The 15,225-nt window shown below is 45.5% G+C and overlaps 1 long non-coding RNA gene across 1 annotated transcript; it reads right to left on the bottom strand.

Annotated features, from left to right (window-relative positions):
- Positions 1 to 4,126: 4,126 nt before the first annotated feature.
- On the bottom strand, positions 4,127 to 15,024 carry LOC120396508. The gene is made up of 2 exons (XR_005593187.1): positions 14,575 to 15,024; positions 4,127 to 4,871 (listed from the first exon to the last, which is right to left on the bottom strand). It is a non-coding gene; the product is annotated as an uncharacterized LOC120396508 (long non-coding RNA).
- Between the last annotated feature and the right edge of the window lie 201 nt (positions 15,025 to 15,225).

The raw sequence follows: 15,225 nt of genomic DNA, 5'->3' as shown, positions 1-15,225 counted from the left end.
ATGGAGACGGAGGCAAAGAGGCGGGACTAGTTCCTCTCACGGGTCCCACAGGGACTCAGGTTAGCAAACCGTCTAAGTCAGTGGTTTTCAAACTCTTTTATTGGGGACCCAGTTGAAGAAAATTGTTGATGCCCGCGACCCAACGGAGCTGTGGGTGAGGGGTTAGGGACGTGGGGGGGCTCAGGGCTGGGGCAGAGGGTTGGGGTGCAGGGCTGAGGGCTACTGGGTGGGACCGGGAATGAGGGGTTCAGGGTGTGGGAGGGGGCTGTGGGCTGGGGTGCAGGAAGGGATCAGGGATAGGGGTGCAGGCTTGGGGTGTTGCCAGGGATGAGGGGTTTGGGGTGTTGGGGGGGCTCAGGACTGGGGCAGGGGATTGGGGCGTGGGGGTTGAGGCACGGATTTACCTCCGGCGGCTCCCAGTCAGCAGCACAGCCGGGATGCAGAGGCAGGCTTCCCACCTACCCTGGCACCACGGACCACGCTGCGCCTGAAGCAGCCAGCATCAGGTCCATCTCCTAGGCGGAGGCGCGCAAGCAGCTCCAAGCGACTCTCACCCGCAGGCACTGCCCCTCCCCAGCTCCCAGTGCTCAGGGTTGGGGCAAAGCGTGGAGCCCCAAGGCCCCCTTGCATAGAATCTGGACCCTCTGCTAGCCACTTCCAAGGCGCAGCGCGGTGTTGGAACAGATAGGCACTAGCCAGGGCCGGCTCCAGACCCCAGCGTGCCAAGCGCGCGCTTTGGGCAGCATTTTGCCGGCAGGGCAGCAGGCGGGTCCGGCGGACCTTCCGCAGTCATGCCTGCGGGAGGTCCACCGGAGCCGCGGGTCCAGCGGACCTCCCGCAGGCATGACTGCGGAGGGTCCGCTGGTCCCGTGGCTCTAGTCGACCTTCCGCAGGCATGACTGCGGACGGTTCACTGGTCCCGCGGCTCGGGTGGACCTCCCGCAGGCATGACTGCGGATGCTCCACCGGAGCCGTGGAACCAGCGAACCCTCCGCAGCTGCGGGAGGTCCACTGGAACCGCAGAACCAGCGGACCCTCCGCAGTCATGCCTGCGGGAGGTCCGCTGGTCCCGCGGCTCCGGTGCACCTCCCGCAGGCATGACTGCTTGGGGCGGCCAAATTCCTAGAGCCGCCGCTGGCACTAGCGTCCCTTAGCTGGTCAGCACCGCCAATGGGACTTTTAACCTCCCGGTTGGCGGTGCTGACCAGAGCGACTCAGTGCCTGATATGCCACGACCCAATAGTGGATCGCGACCCAAACTTTGAAAAAATGCTGATCTAAGTGATTCTATGGCACAGTCTGTGTGACGCTGCACTATGTGCCTGTACAGGCCAAGGCTTTTGATTTGATTGCTGGTCTTCTTGCAATATTTGCTGTGTCCCGCCGGAGTTCTCTTGTACTGATCACATCACGTGCTCCATCTTTTTCAAAGGGGAGCGTCTAGCTTTCAGGCTTGGGAAGAAAAATGTGAAACGAGTTCACTCTAAAGGCACCAAAACCAGAAGACAAATAACAACCCAAAATGTATTACTTTTTAAAAGTATCTTTATTTTTTAGCAAGTCATGATTTATTTTTTAAACTGACTCATGATTTTTGAATATTTGGGGCTGACAATTTTGCACATATACACAAATACACTGAATGCTTGTGGTTAGCAATATTCTACATAAGCACGTGCGCATATACATAGATACTGAATACTTGGGGTTGACAGTATTTCACGCAAGCACATGGACAACTGAATGCTTGGGTTTGACCTGCACACAAGTGCACATGCGCACACGTTGAATGGGGTTGGCAATATTGCACACAAGTACATGGGTGCACGAGCACATATGCATGCACATGTAATGCTTAGGGCTGTCACTACTGCACACAAACGTGCACATGCATACATACTGAATACTTGGGATTGACAGTATTGCATGCAAAAGCACATGCACACACGGGTTGACTTGCACACAAGCGCACATGTGTGCACTGAATATTTGGGGTTGGTAATATTGCACACAAGCACATGCACACACAAACTGTGGCCTTTTAGTAAAGCCCCTGATGGCTGCCACTCACCCTCTCTTTGTGAGGTCTCCCTTGTTTACCTCATCCTCAGGATCAGCCACACAACCCTCCAGGAATCACTCTCAGGGCCCATGAGATTGCCCTGTTACTACGTGGCATCTCAGGGAATCACTGTACTACCATGACAAACTGATGCTGAATAAAGCAAGAACCCCTGTGCAGTCTTCAAAGAAGATGCTTCTTGACACCAGTCACTGGCTCAGTTCACTTAAAGAAGGGCACATGTTATTTTCCATATGCCCTTTTATAATTGTAATTATATTTTACAAATTTGATGTAAAAATATTTTACTTCATTTTTATCTGGATACCCATTTAAAAAATGGCAACGGGAAGCCTTGGTGAGAAGCACTGCAGTGGGGAAAAGTCAGACAAGAGGTATCCCATTATAGAGAGTATGAGCAGGACACTACATTTCCTTGAAATCTGGAAATGTCTCTGTTTATTAATTGTTCATAAATCTAGTAGTTAAAGCCATGTGAGAAGATAACGGCCCGTAGAAGCAAAGGGGGTGGTATTTTCAAGAGCATTTAAACAACTTGGTAAGACTTATGCTCGTAAGGCACTTAGGTTCTTCTGCAGAAGGGTAAGAGAAAGTGGTAAAGGATGGACTTCTCTGGAACTCCCATTGAAAGTGGAAGAGAGAAGGAAGAGGACCTCACTGAACAACATGCAGAAGGAACAATCAGACATATAAGGGGTATGAGAGAAGATGGTCTATGAAAGGATCTGTCCCAGGTGGTTCACCAAATGAAAAGTCTGAAGATCTCCAGTCCTTCCTTAACTCCTTCTGCAAATACACTAACCATTTCTGGACACATTCCCTATTCCCCAACTCCATAATAATTTATTAATGAGACTTTATAATAATGTAACACTTATATAGAGCTTTTTAGACCCAGACATCTCAAACATTTTACAGAGATAGGTACCACCCCCATTTTATAGATGGGAAACTGAAGCACAGGGGAGTTGGGTGACTTGCCCATGTCATATAGCAAGTAAATGACAAAGCCAGGAGGAGAACCCAGTATTCCCAGTCTAAAGTTCTATCCACTGAACTACATATCCTTGTTCAATTCTACATCCCCATAGCTGGCATGGCAGAGCAATTAGAGCCCTGAGAATTTGGTCAGCAATGTTGCTAGGAACCTGCGGTAAGGATATTACCTTGCACCAAGTCTAGCTTGTTAAGTTTTAGCTACTAGAAAGCTTTTTATCATTATTTCTCTTGTAACCATTTCTGAGTTTAATACCTTGTACTCTCTTAAAATCTCTCTCTTTGTAATTAAATAAACTTGATTTTTTTTAATCAAAGCTAATAAAGTGTATTTAAACTGAACTGTTTGGATAGCTCCAGTAAAAGTAGCAAACTGCTGCATACTGACCCTTTACAGGGGCAAAGGACCCCTAATATCTGAACTGCCCAGTAGAGGGCTGAACACTGCAGAACATATATTTTGAGAGAAATTTGAGATTGGAAGTTGGGGGGGGGCACCCCACAAGTAGTAACCAAGTCTGGTGAAAGCCAGAGTGTGACTGACAGGCTGCTGAGATCAGAGCTGCTGGGTCATGGATGTAGTTATACACAGACACCAGGGTGTGGCCTACACACTGTTAGGCCATTTGTGAGTGGCTACAACAGCAAAACATTGCGAGGCACTGAAGGTTCCGGGGAAGGTGGTGACTCAATCTCTTACTTGTCTGGACTGCATCCTGGAATGTGACAACTGAATTTTGGGCCTTGTCTGTGGAAGGGGTCCAAATGTGCTTAAACTAGCACTGGTCCTGAGGGCCTGAAAAATCCCCCCAAATCCTAGATCTCTTGCAAAAAGCTGGAAGTTAGACAGGTGTAGCAGGACATTTGTCCCATCACACACACTAAGGTCAAAATTTTCAAAAGTGGCTATTGATTTTGGATAGCTCAGTTTTGGAGTGTTCCACATGAAGTCGCTGGGAGCTGCAGGTACACACCTCTGAAAATCAGGTCCAAGGTATCTCAACTTGGGCATCCAAAAGCAGGGGCACCCAAAACTAGTATAGCCTGTTGAAAATGATTGCTTTTATTAATAAGTTTAGGTGCATGCCACAGGTTATAGCAAACTTTGAAAGTCTCATCTTTTTTTTAAACTGGAAAATATTCTCATTTCCAAGGCATGTTAACAACATACACTACTATTACAGATAGTAGTAAAGATCTGTGCCAATAAACATCTCAAATGCCATTGTGACTTTTACTTTTCATTGTTAGAAACTCCTAAAGAAATATTTTCCCCTACCATATTACTCAGTTGCTTGACAAACATTTTTCTCTCCCTTTCTTTGTTTCTAATTAAGCTTTATATAAACAGTGGGTCAAATTCAATGCTGACATACATGGATACATTTTATTGACTTCAGTGGATTTGAGTCTGTTTATGCCAACAGTGAATATGATCCATAGCATTTTTGTTTTCAGCCATATTTGTGGAGTAGCACCACTGATTTATTATGTCAGAAGAGCTCTAGGCAAAGGATTAGTTTGATGCAACCTATAATACTTCAAGTGTAGCCATTTTTCACAAAGATTAAAGGCTGAGACCGTGTCCTTTTCACCCACAGACTGCCCTAATAGCTTGATGAGAATGAGGTTGATTATCCAGGTATTACATTCTATTAAAATTCACATGTTCCTGTAACAATATGCCAAACTCTGATCTTCCCCCACACTAATTCCACCTCACTTCTTTAATCTGATTCCCATCTGAAATACTGATGTCTCTTCAATCTTCATTGTCTTTCAATTTTTGAGCCTGGAATCAGAAAGTACGAGTCAGTTTTTTTAAATTCAGGAATCTTTTCCAATTTGTAAATCATGTGCAGTGAAATTGTTGCCTTATCGCAATAGGTTCTTCTCCAGACCATGTTTCCAAACCTTATTTTTCTCCTTTTTGCACAGTCAGCTTGAAAAATGTATTTGGTACAATTTATTCTGGGATTCTGCCCAGAAGTTGTTACCATCAGCTGGCAGTTCAATGGCCTATGTGAAATGAGTGAGGTGTTGTCCATCAGGTTTCCTGCTGAGATGTGTCCACATCATAAAAGTCTCCATCACAAATTGTAGTATTTGTTACCTTTCGTGGCAGTCTCACCAGAGAGACAAATAATTAAATAGATCCTGGAGACTGAAAAACTCTCTCAGTCCTCAGTGGTTCTCTTCAAGACAGAGTGGGTGCACATGACTATTACTATTTTTAGAGTGTATAAGTATATTAGATACTTTAGAGGCCAAATAAAGGAGATGCATCTAATTTTAGACATGATACAATGAGTGAGAACACCAAACAATACAGGAAGGAGAAAAGAGGAACGGGAGGATGAGGGTTACAATAGTAAGATTGCTGGGTTCATTATGTATTTGTCTTGATGGTATCACTTTATTTTGTTCTTTAGCTCAGTTGAACGTTCCTGAAGGAGCAGATGAAAGGAAGAGGGAAAGGGGAATCAGGTTAGAGAGAGTAGAATAAGAAGATGGAGAAGAGGGGCAGGGATAATAGTGATTGAAGTGAGTATTAGATTAGGATTGGCTGGGTTTAGGACACATGTCACCAACAATGAAGAGGAAGGGAGCAGGTGAGTGTTTTTCAGTCCTGGTCTCAAAAAAGGTGCAACAAAAATATGATGGTTTAACAATTCAGAGATGGGTGACAAGAATGATTAGGGGTATTAAAAAAAAACCCTCTTCAGTGAAGAGAGGCTGAAAAGATGGCAGCGTGGTCTACACTTGAATGTTTTGTCGGCATAGCTACTACAGTCAGGGTGTGAAAAAAAACAAACTTTTGACCGACATAGCTATGCCAACAAAAATCTCAGTGTAGACACAGCTACAGTAGAACCTCAGAGTTATGAACACCTCGGGAATGGAGGTTGTTTGTGACTCTGAAATGTTCGTAACGCTGAACAAAATGGTATGGTTGCTCCTTCAAAAATTTACAACGGAACATTGACTTAATACAGCTTTGGAACTTTACTATGCAGAAGAAAAATGCTTCTTTTAACAATCTTAATTTAAATTAAACAAGCACAGAAACAGTTTCCTTACCTTGTCAAATCTTTTTTTAAACATTCCCTTGATTTTGTTAGCAGTTTACATTTAACAGAGCACTGTACTGTATTTGCTTTTCTTGTTTTGTCTCAGCTGCTGCCTGATTGTATACTTCATGTTCCAAATGAGGTGTGTGGTTGACCGTCAGTTTGTAACTCTGAGGTTCTACTGTGTGTCAATGGAAGAAGGCTTATGTCAGTGTAGATAATGTCATTCAGAGCAGTGGTATTCCTACACCAACAGAAAAACTCCTGTTGGTTTAGGCTGCATCTACACTTAAGGGGCTATTCCAGCCTAACTATGTAGACAGGGTCCTTAATGTACATATACCCTGGGACTGTTCATCTTAGATACAAAATAACTAAAAGGGTATGCAAAAAAAATGTCCTAGATAGTATACAAAAGGTAAAAGAGGAACTTCTGTTCATCTCTTTTCATAAGAAGAAGAGCAAGGAGAGAGAGAGTCAATTAAATTGATAAAAAGCAATAGCCTTTCTACAGAGGAAAACTTCCCTTTAAAGAGGTACCAGACAGGCACATTGGGGAAAGTCCATCTGAGCTACATTACCAAGATTAGGGATCACCAGGAATAGAGAGCCAATTTGAAGGCACAGGGCCTCTATGTGGTTGATTTATGATTTTCTTTGGATCCCATGAGATCCTCCACATTATTAGGTGACGCGTGAGTGGGGGCACATGGGGTCATATGCCCTCCCCCCCCCCCAGATTTCAGCCTTCCATTTAGCAACAGTTATATGTTCCGAAGGGACCCATCCAGAGTGGCCACTGCAGAGTCTGGGAAAGGACTTGGGACACCTCTCACTGGGATGCCCAGCAGCGAGGAGGCAGCAGCTCACCTTGGTGGCAGCGCTCACCTGAGTGTCCATGCAGCATGTGGGCTGAGGCTCCCCCCCCCTCCCCTGCTATATGGAGCTGCTTCTCCTTCCCTGATGCTGGAGTCCCAGTGCTTCTAGGTGCCTGCTTTGCAGACCACCCACTATCCACAGTTATGTGTCACCTCTGTCCATATATATGGGCTGGGCCCACAGGTCCTTCACAGGTTTTACCACAGGAAGGAGCAACCTAGTCCCATTAGTAATAATATTTAGTGCTTTTCTTCTGTAGATCTCTTAAGACCTTTATAAGGTGGGTTAGCATCATCTTTATTTTCAAGCAGCAAAGAATCCTGTGGCACCTTATAGACTAACAGATGTTTTGCAGCATGAGCTTTCGTGGGTGAATACCCACTTCTTCGGATGCAAGCAGTGCAAAGCTGCTTGCATCCGAAGAAGTGGGTATTCACCCACGAAAGCTCATGCTGCAAAACATCTGTTAGTCTATAAGGTGCCACAGGATTCTTTGCTGCTTCTACAGAACCAGACTAACACGGCTACCCCTCTGATACTTTATTTTCAAGTTTCTTCAATACAATTTTCCAGTTATAATTGGTTAATTTTATATTATTTTTTATTTCTGGAGTAGAAAATAATGAAGGGTACAATCTTGCTATCAGAGCTGCCTGGCAGATCTTGAATCCAATATTCTGATCTACCTATATATATGAGGAGTTCCCAGAACAGATCTGAGAGCAGAATTCTGCCCTAAATGTTTAAGACTAGATTGTGGCTAATTTGCAACATTGGGGAAAGAGAGGAGGACACTGCACCAGGAGTAGTTCCCTGGAGCATTCTGTCAGCCCGCAGAGGCAATCAGAATATATCTGTGAGCGCTGGGGAAGTGAACATCCTTTAAGCGGGGTTGTAAGCATGCACTCCTGTTAGTGCAACTTTAGCGTATTAGTAACAGCCACTGGTTGGGCTATGAATGCCCCTTTGCTTATGAGCAGGGAGTACAAACAACGGGACTCTTGTTGATATCTCCACAATTCCTCTAGGAGTGTTGTAGTCAAGCAAGTCTCCTTGTAATTTACCTCTTCCTCTTCCACACCCAACAGGAAAAGCCAAAATCTGGCCCTAAACATTCTTTTTATTAGGGGTTAAAACTATCATTGTAATTTCAAATGAGCATTTTAACAGTTGGTTGCATGTTAAAAGCCTTATTATCCAGAACATCTCTCAACTGCAGGCACCCCTCATCTTTTATAAGAACAATACATTCATAAAAGCTTTAGTAACAATAGCTAGAAAAGCGACAAAGAGTCCTGTGCATCACATACGTCTGACAAAGTGGGTATTCACCCACGAAAGCCTATGCTCCAATACTTCTGTTAGTCTATAAGGTGCCACAGGACTCTTTGTTGCTTTTTACAGATCCAGACTAACACAGCTACCCCTTTGATAAATGGCTAGAAAAAGTAACTAAAATTTTCATATGACTAATCCCATGGTAGATAAAAGAGCATCTGTAAGGGATCACCCTGAAGTGCTTTAATAACAATGGAGAAAGTCACCAGCTGTGATGCTAAGGAAGTGCTCTTTTGCACTGTGGGATTAATAGTCCTGCTTTTAGTAGTTTGCTTTCCCATTTAGTTTCCCATTAAGAGATCATCCCTCAAACCTGTGACGTGACAAGGAATTTTATATGACGATTTCCATGTATTTCATGCTGATTTCTGAAGGGATGTTGGTGGTTGGATTCTCTGTGTGATATCTACACCAATATAGTACAATTTGTGCAGTTTACAATTACTGTTAAATAGGGACATGACAAATTGTTGGCTGAGGAGTAATTAAATCAAATTCAGTTATAGCAGTTTCACCTTTGGTTGACCCTCCTGTCTGTACTGTACAACTGAATAGACTATGATAGTGCACTTCAGATGGCATAGAGAACATTGGCATTGATTAACGCTGCACAACTGGCTAGAACAGGAAACAAAGAATACCACATCTAATTGAATGACAAATATATCAATTAAGGCTTTACTTCCTGGAAGGCCTGGTCTACACTAGGCGTTTAAATCGGTTTTAGGAGCGTAAAACCGATTTAACGCCAAAACCATCCACACTAGGAGGCACCTTATATCGATTTTAATGGCTCTTTAAACCGGTTTCTGTACTCCTCCCTAACGAGAGGAGTAACGCTAGTATCGGTATTAACATATCGGATTAGGGTTAGTGTGGACGCTGATCGACGGTATTGGCCTCCGGGAGCTATCCCACAGTGCACCAGTGACCGCTCTGGACCGCAATCTGAACTCGGATGCAGTGGTCAGGTAAACAGGAAAAGCCCCGCGAACTTTTGAATATTTCCTGTTTGCCCAGCGTGGAGCTCCGATCAGCACGGGTGGCGATGTAGTCCGAAATCAAAATAAAAAAAGAGCTCCCGCATGGACCATGCGGATGTGATCGCTGTAAGGGCAGGCAAATCCGTTCTATCAGCGCTCCGTTACAGAAGATGAAATTCAGAATCCTTTTTTAAAAATCTCCAGACAGACGCCATAGCAGGGACTCAGCGCACTGCAGCGTGACAAGCGTAACAGAAAGCCAAAGAATCAAATGGATGCGCATGGACTGGAGGACTGAAGCTATCCCACAGTTCCTGCAGCCTCCGAAAATTATTTGCATTCTTGGCTGAGCTCCAAATGCTTCTAGGGTCAAACACAGTGTCCGCGGGTCAGGGCATAGCTTGGCAATCTACTCACCCACCCCCCACCCACCCCCAGAAGCGAAAGGTAAAACAATCCTCTGACTTTTTTACATGTCACCCTATCTTTACTGAATGCTGCAGATAGACACGATGCTGCAGCCGTCAACACCAACATCCTTGCTCCCCCCCCCCGCCATGGGCGGCTGATGGTACAATACGATGGCCAGGGGCACTAGCAGCAAATGGTACAAAAGGACTGGTAGCCATGATCATCCTCAGTTCCAATTTATTGAAGGGTTTGGATGGTGCAATATGGCTAGTAGCCATCTCTGCTGTCATGCAAAAGCAAAAGCATGCTTCTGTGTAGCGCTGCTGAACCGCCTCTGTGAGCGGCATCTAGTACACATACGGTGAGAGTCACAAACGGCAAAACAAGCTCCATGATTGCCATGCTATGGCATCTGCCAGGGCAATCCAGGGGAAAAAGGCACGAAATGCTTGTCTGCCGTTGCTTTCCCAGACGAAGGAGTGACTGACGACATTTACCCAGAACCACCCGCGACAATGATTTTTGCCCCATCAGGCACTGGGATCTCAACCCGGAAGTTCCAAGGCGGGAGGCTGCGGGAACTATGGGATAGCTAGGGAATAGCTACCCACAGTGCAACGCTCCAGAAATCGACGCTAGCCACGGACCATGGACGCACACCACCGATTTAATGTGCTTAGTATGGCCGCGCTCCACCCGATTTTATAAATTCTGTTTTACAAAACCGGTTTATGCAAATTCGGAATAATCCCGTAGTGTAGACGTACCCGAAGAGAGAGAGATCTACAATTACAGTCTGTTTTCTACTTAGGTCAGGAGTTACAAGTTTTCACTTCACCAGATGTTCATTTTCTAAAAGAAAGAAGCTGCATGACCCTTATGCAACTGTGGAGGAAGATTTCAGAGTAGCAGCCGTGTTAGTCTGTATCCGCAAAAAAAACAGGAGTACTTGTGGCACCTTAAAGACTAACAAATTTATTTTAGCATGAGCTTTCGTGAGCTGCAGCTCACTTCTTCGGATGGAGGAAGAGTGACCTGTAAGAGCTGCTAATCTAAGATGATGAGCAGTCAGGCAAATAATGAAGTACCTGATAAACAGCAGTATTTCAGATCCAGTCAAAATGAAACTACTTTGAGTTGACATGCTTAAATAAGAGTAATGTGTGTAGACCATAAGAGTTATGTGAGAGGAATTGGCCAGTGTTTAGGAGTTATGAAAGATTAGAAGTTATGAAAGATCTTAGACATTATGAAAGATTGGTTAAGGGCCTGATCCAGCAAGGTGGAGCGCACCTTCAATGCACACCTAAATAAACGGAAGTTGAGGGCACTCAGCACCGCATAGTAGGTGGTGCCTTCTACCTTTCAGGATTGGGCCTTAAGACACATTTGGATAAACTCAGTGTAATCAGCAGAGTAATAATAAAGAGCCCGTGAAAATTTCCTGAGGAAAATGGTAGGAAGTTTTGGTATTTGTTTGTAGATATTACAGGAAATACTATAACTTCTACAGAATATTTGTGGGGTTCTTAAAATACTATTTACAGTAACTGATTAGCTTGTTTTTTTGTTTTGTTTCGTTTTTAATGTGCAGCATGATCTGAACAGATACATGACAGTGTGAATCTGCAAAAAATGATGGCTTATTCAACTGATACTTCTGCCACTAAAAATATTTACAGAGACAAGGTGGGTGAGGTAATCTCTTTTACTGGACCAACTTCTGTTGGTGAGAGAGACGAGCTTTCAAGCCACCTTAAAACAGAAACAGAAGTTGGTTTAATAAAAGATATTACCTCACCCACTTTGTCTCTCTAATATCCTGGGACGGACAAAGCTACAACTACACTACATACCTAAAATCTTTGCAATTCAGTGTGCTGGAGGGGCTCCCCAGGGCTTAGAAGAGCCTTTTGTTAAAATTCTACCACCATATTGAAGGGAGTAGTATTATAATTTCCCTACCTCTGATGGAGTTACCTCCTCTCTGAATGCTACCGAACCCTCCCTTCTGGAGATGATTTATCCCTAAAGTTCCTAAAAATTCTTGTGAAGAGCATTTTTCCCCTTTCCGCGGTGGCAGCAATACGGCGCGCTGCTTGGGGCGGCGAAAACAGTAGAGCCAGCCCTGACAGCAAAGCACTGGGGATTCTGCTGAGCAACTCCTGGCAGCACCAGCTCATGCACTAGGAGATGGGAGACTCGTCAGCCAAAGGAGACGTGGGTTTCCAGAAGGAGGAATGGGGGGGGGGGATGAGCGAGGACCAGAATAGGGTCCCTGATGGGAGGGGCAGCAGGTACCAGAATTCCCTCCCTTGCCCCCAAGAAATATCTGAATTGCCACCTATTATAAAAAGGAGACTAAGGGTATGTGTACACCAGAAATACTACAGCAGCGCAGCTAAAGTGCTGCAGCTGCACCACTGTAGCACTGTAGTGTAGACACTACAGAGACAGGAGTTTTTCCGTCACTTTAGTAAATCCACCTCTCCAAGAGGTGGTAGCTAGGTCAATGGAAGAATTTTTCCATTGACTTCGTGGTGTCTACGCCAGGGCTTAGGTCAGCTTAATTACATTGCCCAGGGTGTGCAATTTTTCAGAGCCCTGAGCAATGTAGTTAAGCTGACCTAACGTTGTAGTATAAACCAGGCCTAAGTTTAGTGATTTACAAATAGTTTTTAAAATACAAATATGCTCACGACCGGGGACGGCTCCAGGGTTTTTGCCACCCCAAGCAGAAAAAGAACAACAACAAAAAAAAGCTGTGATTGCAATCTGCAGCTCTACCACCGCCGCTTGTCTTCCATGGCAATTCAGCGGCTGGTCCTTCGTTCCGAGAGGGAGTGAGGGACCCGCCACTGAATAGACGCCAAAGACCCGGTCATGCCGCCCCTCACCGTTGGCCGCCCCAAGCAGCTGCTTGCTGGGCTGGTGCCTGGAGCCAGTCCTGCTCATGACTCAGGCATTTTTGTAGTAATTTCTATTCTAATTGAAATCAGTGTTTCTGAAAGGTCGACAAATTGACAATCCTGGAAAATGAAGCCCTTTAATCAAAGAACAGATACAGAATGACAATAAAAATTTCCACAACCCTTTTCCAAAATATATATTAGTATGATTCCTTCTCTGTGCTCATTCAACCCCAGGGCCGCCCACAGGATTCCGGGGGCCCGGGGTCTTCGGCGGCGGGGGGCCCTTCCGTTCCAGGACCCGCTGCCAAAGTGCCCTGAAGACCCGCGGCGGGGGCCCCCCCGCCGCCGAATTACCGCCAAAGACGGAGCGGGACCCGCCACCGAAGTGCAGCCTGGTCTTCAGCGGTAATTCGGCGGAGGGGGGCCCCGCCGCGGGTCTTCGGGGCACTTCGCCGGCGGGTCCCGGAAGGGAAGGGCCCCCCGCCGCCGAATTACCGCCGAAGACCGAGCTGAACTTCGGCGGCGGGTCCTGCTCCGTCTTCAGCGGTAATTCGCCAGCGGAGGGTCCTTCCGCCCCGGAGCGGAAGGACCCCCCGCCAGCAAAGACCAGGAGCAGAAGAAGCTCCTGCGCCCAGCCCCACAAGAGTTTTCTGGGCCCCCCGGAGCGAGTGAGGGACCCCGCTCCAGGGCCCCCAAAAAACTCTGGTGGGGGCCCCTGTGGGGCTCGGGGCCTGGGGCAAATTGCCCCTCTTGCCCCCCCCCCCCCGGGCGGCCCTGTTCAACCCTTTGGCCATCTTTGATGACATTACCAACACCTTTCTTCTAGGATGTGGTCTGGAACTACCAACTCTTTTCATTTTAGCTGCTGAACAGATATTTGGTGGTAATAATTTTTGTTCACAATCAGATAGACTGAACTGATAACTAGAGGCAAAGGCTCTATGTCTCATTACTAATTCCTTGCACTATTGAGTCCTCCCAAAGAAGTCATTGGAAAGGCCTTATTTTGATGTCTAAAGCAAAAAATTCCAGAATATTTTATTTGAACTTCTTGCTTGATAATGTAAATATTGTAATTAACTGGCTAGTTTGTGAGTGTGTATTAGAGTGTGCCACTGCCGTCTACTAGATGGTATCTGAACTACTCATCTGTGTCTCATAGGCCCTCTCATGTTTTTAGCTAACATGATTTTCTTTTAGTCTATGTGGTAGAGGCCTGAGTTATTGGACCAGTAGGTTTTGAGTTCTGTTCCTCTTGTCATTGAGAAGTTCCAGTGGACTATGTTGTACATCTCCTAATTTTCTGGAATAATTCCCTTTTCTTCTACAGGGTAGTTAATGGCAGTTAATGTTATATTACAGCCTAAAACATGAGCATTTTCTAAACAACTAAAATAATGGCTGTCTACTACTCAATATCTGTCCTTTATCTCTGATTTATTAGCAAGTGTTACCCTTTCACATTAAGGATTATATACTGTATCTCTTTCACAACAGTCAAACCATATAGGCTGGCAGAACAGACAGCTGCCTAGTGCAGTAAAATATTTAGGGAGTTTTGATTGTCTAAATTAAATACATTCTCCACTTTGTCTAGGGCAGCAAATATCTGGGCACCTGGTAAAACCACAGGAAGGTTGTTTTAAATAGCTTTGCATGTAAAATATAATATAATCCTACTAAAGCAAACTATATATCTAATAAGAGTTGTATACATGTATCTAATAAGAATTGTACTAAATACAAGACTGAGTCTAACATATTTGCTGAGGATTTATTATGAGAGACATGTTTTTATATATTTAGAACGTCTACAATATGTCCACCCAGCAATGTTCTTAGCGGGTTAACATTTAAAAACAATAATTTTATCTTACAAATATAGCAACCTCTTAACTCACCTGTCAGGAGGTGAGTCAGGAACTCATACCCTCTCAAAAGCCTGGGAAAACAGATAGGTATTGCAGTATGCCCAGCGACCAACGGGAGTGGGGCAAATTAAAGGGTAAGAGCAGGACCAAAAGGAGACTGCTATAATTAATAGACACTGGGGGACATGAGACCCCATTTCAATTAACAGGGAGCTGGAGATCAACGAGGGGTTCAGATCATCAAGGTTATACACTACTGCGTTCAGTGGATATTAATCCTTGGCACGCCCATCCCCGCAACGGGAAGAGCGAGTGTTGCTGTTCGAGCCTGTCTTCAACCTGCACAAAGGGGAGCGATTACGTGCAGCTCGCAAGGTTTATGGGCCAGGAGGCAGATCAGAGCAAGTAACCACCATGACTTGTTCTCCGCCACATCCTGTTCTTCACATCACTGAGTCATCGCTGCCGAGCTGCTTACCTCCCCAGCAGCCCCTAGAGCTCAAATTAGCAGCCTGCAGGCTTTGAGCGGCAGCTGCAGCCCGCCCCTTGCTCTGCCCAGTACCAGCGTCACAGGCTTGTCCCTCTTGCCTCCCTCCCTGCCGCAGGCTGTGTAGGCAGGCACAGGCTGCCATTCATTGCAGAGAGGCGGCACTGGGGGGAGGGGCAGTCGCTCCCCTGTGC

The sequence above is a fragment of the Mauremys reevesii genome, linkage group 2 (genome assembly GCF_016161935.1).
Source record: "Mauremys reevesii isolate NIE-2019 linkage group 2, ASM1616193v1, whole genome shotgun sequence".
NCBI lineage: Eukaryota > Metazoa > Chordata > Testudines > Geoemydidae > Mauremys > Mauremys reevesii.
Note: the sequence above shows the minus strand (reverse complement) of the source record. Positions and strands in the feature narration are given on the sequence as shown.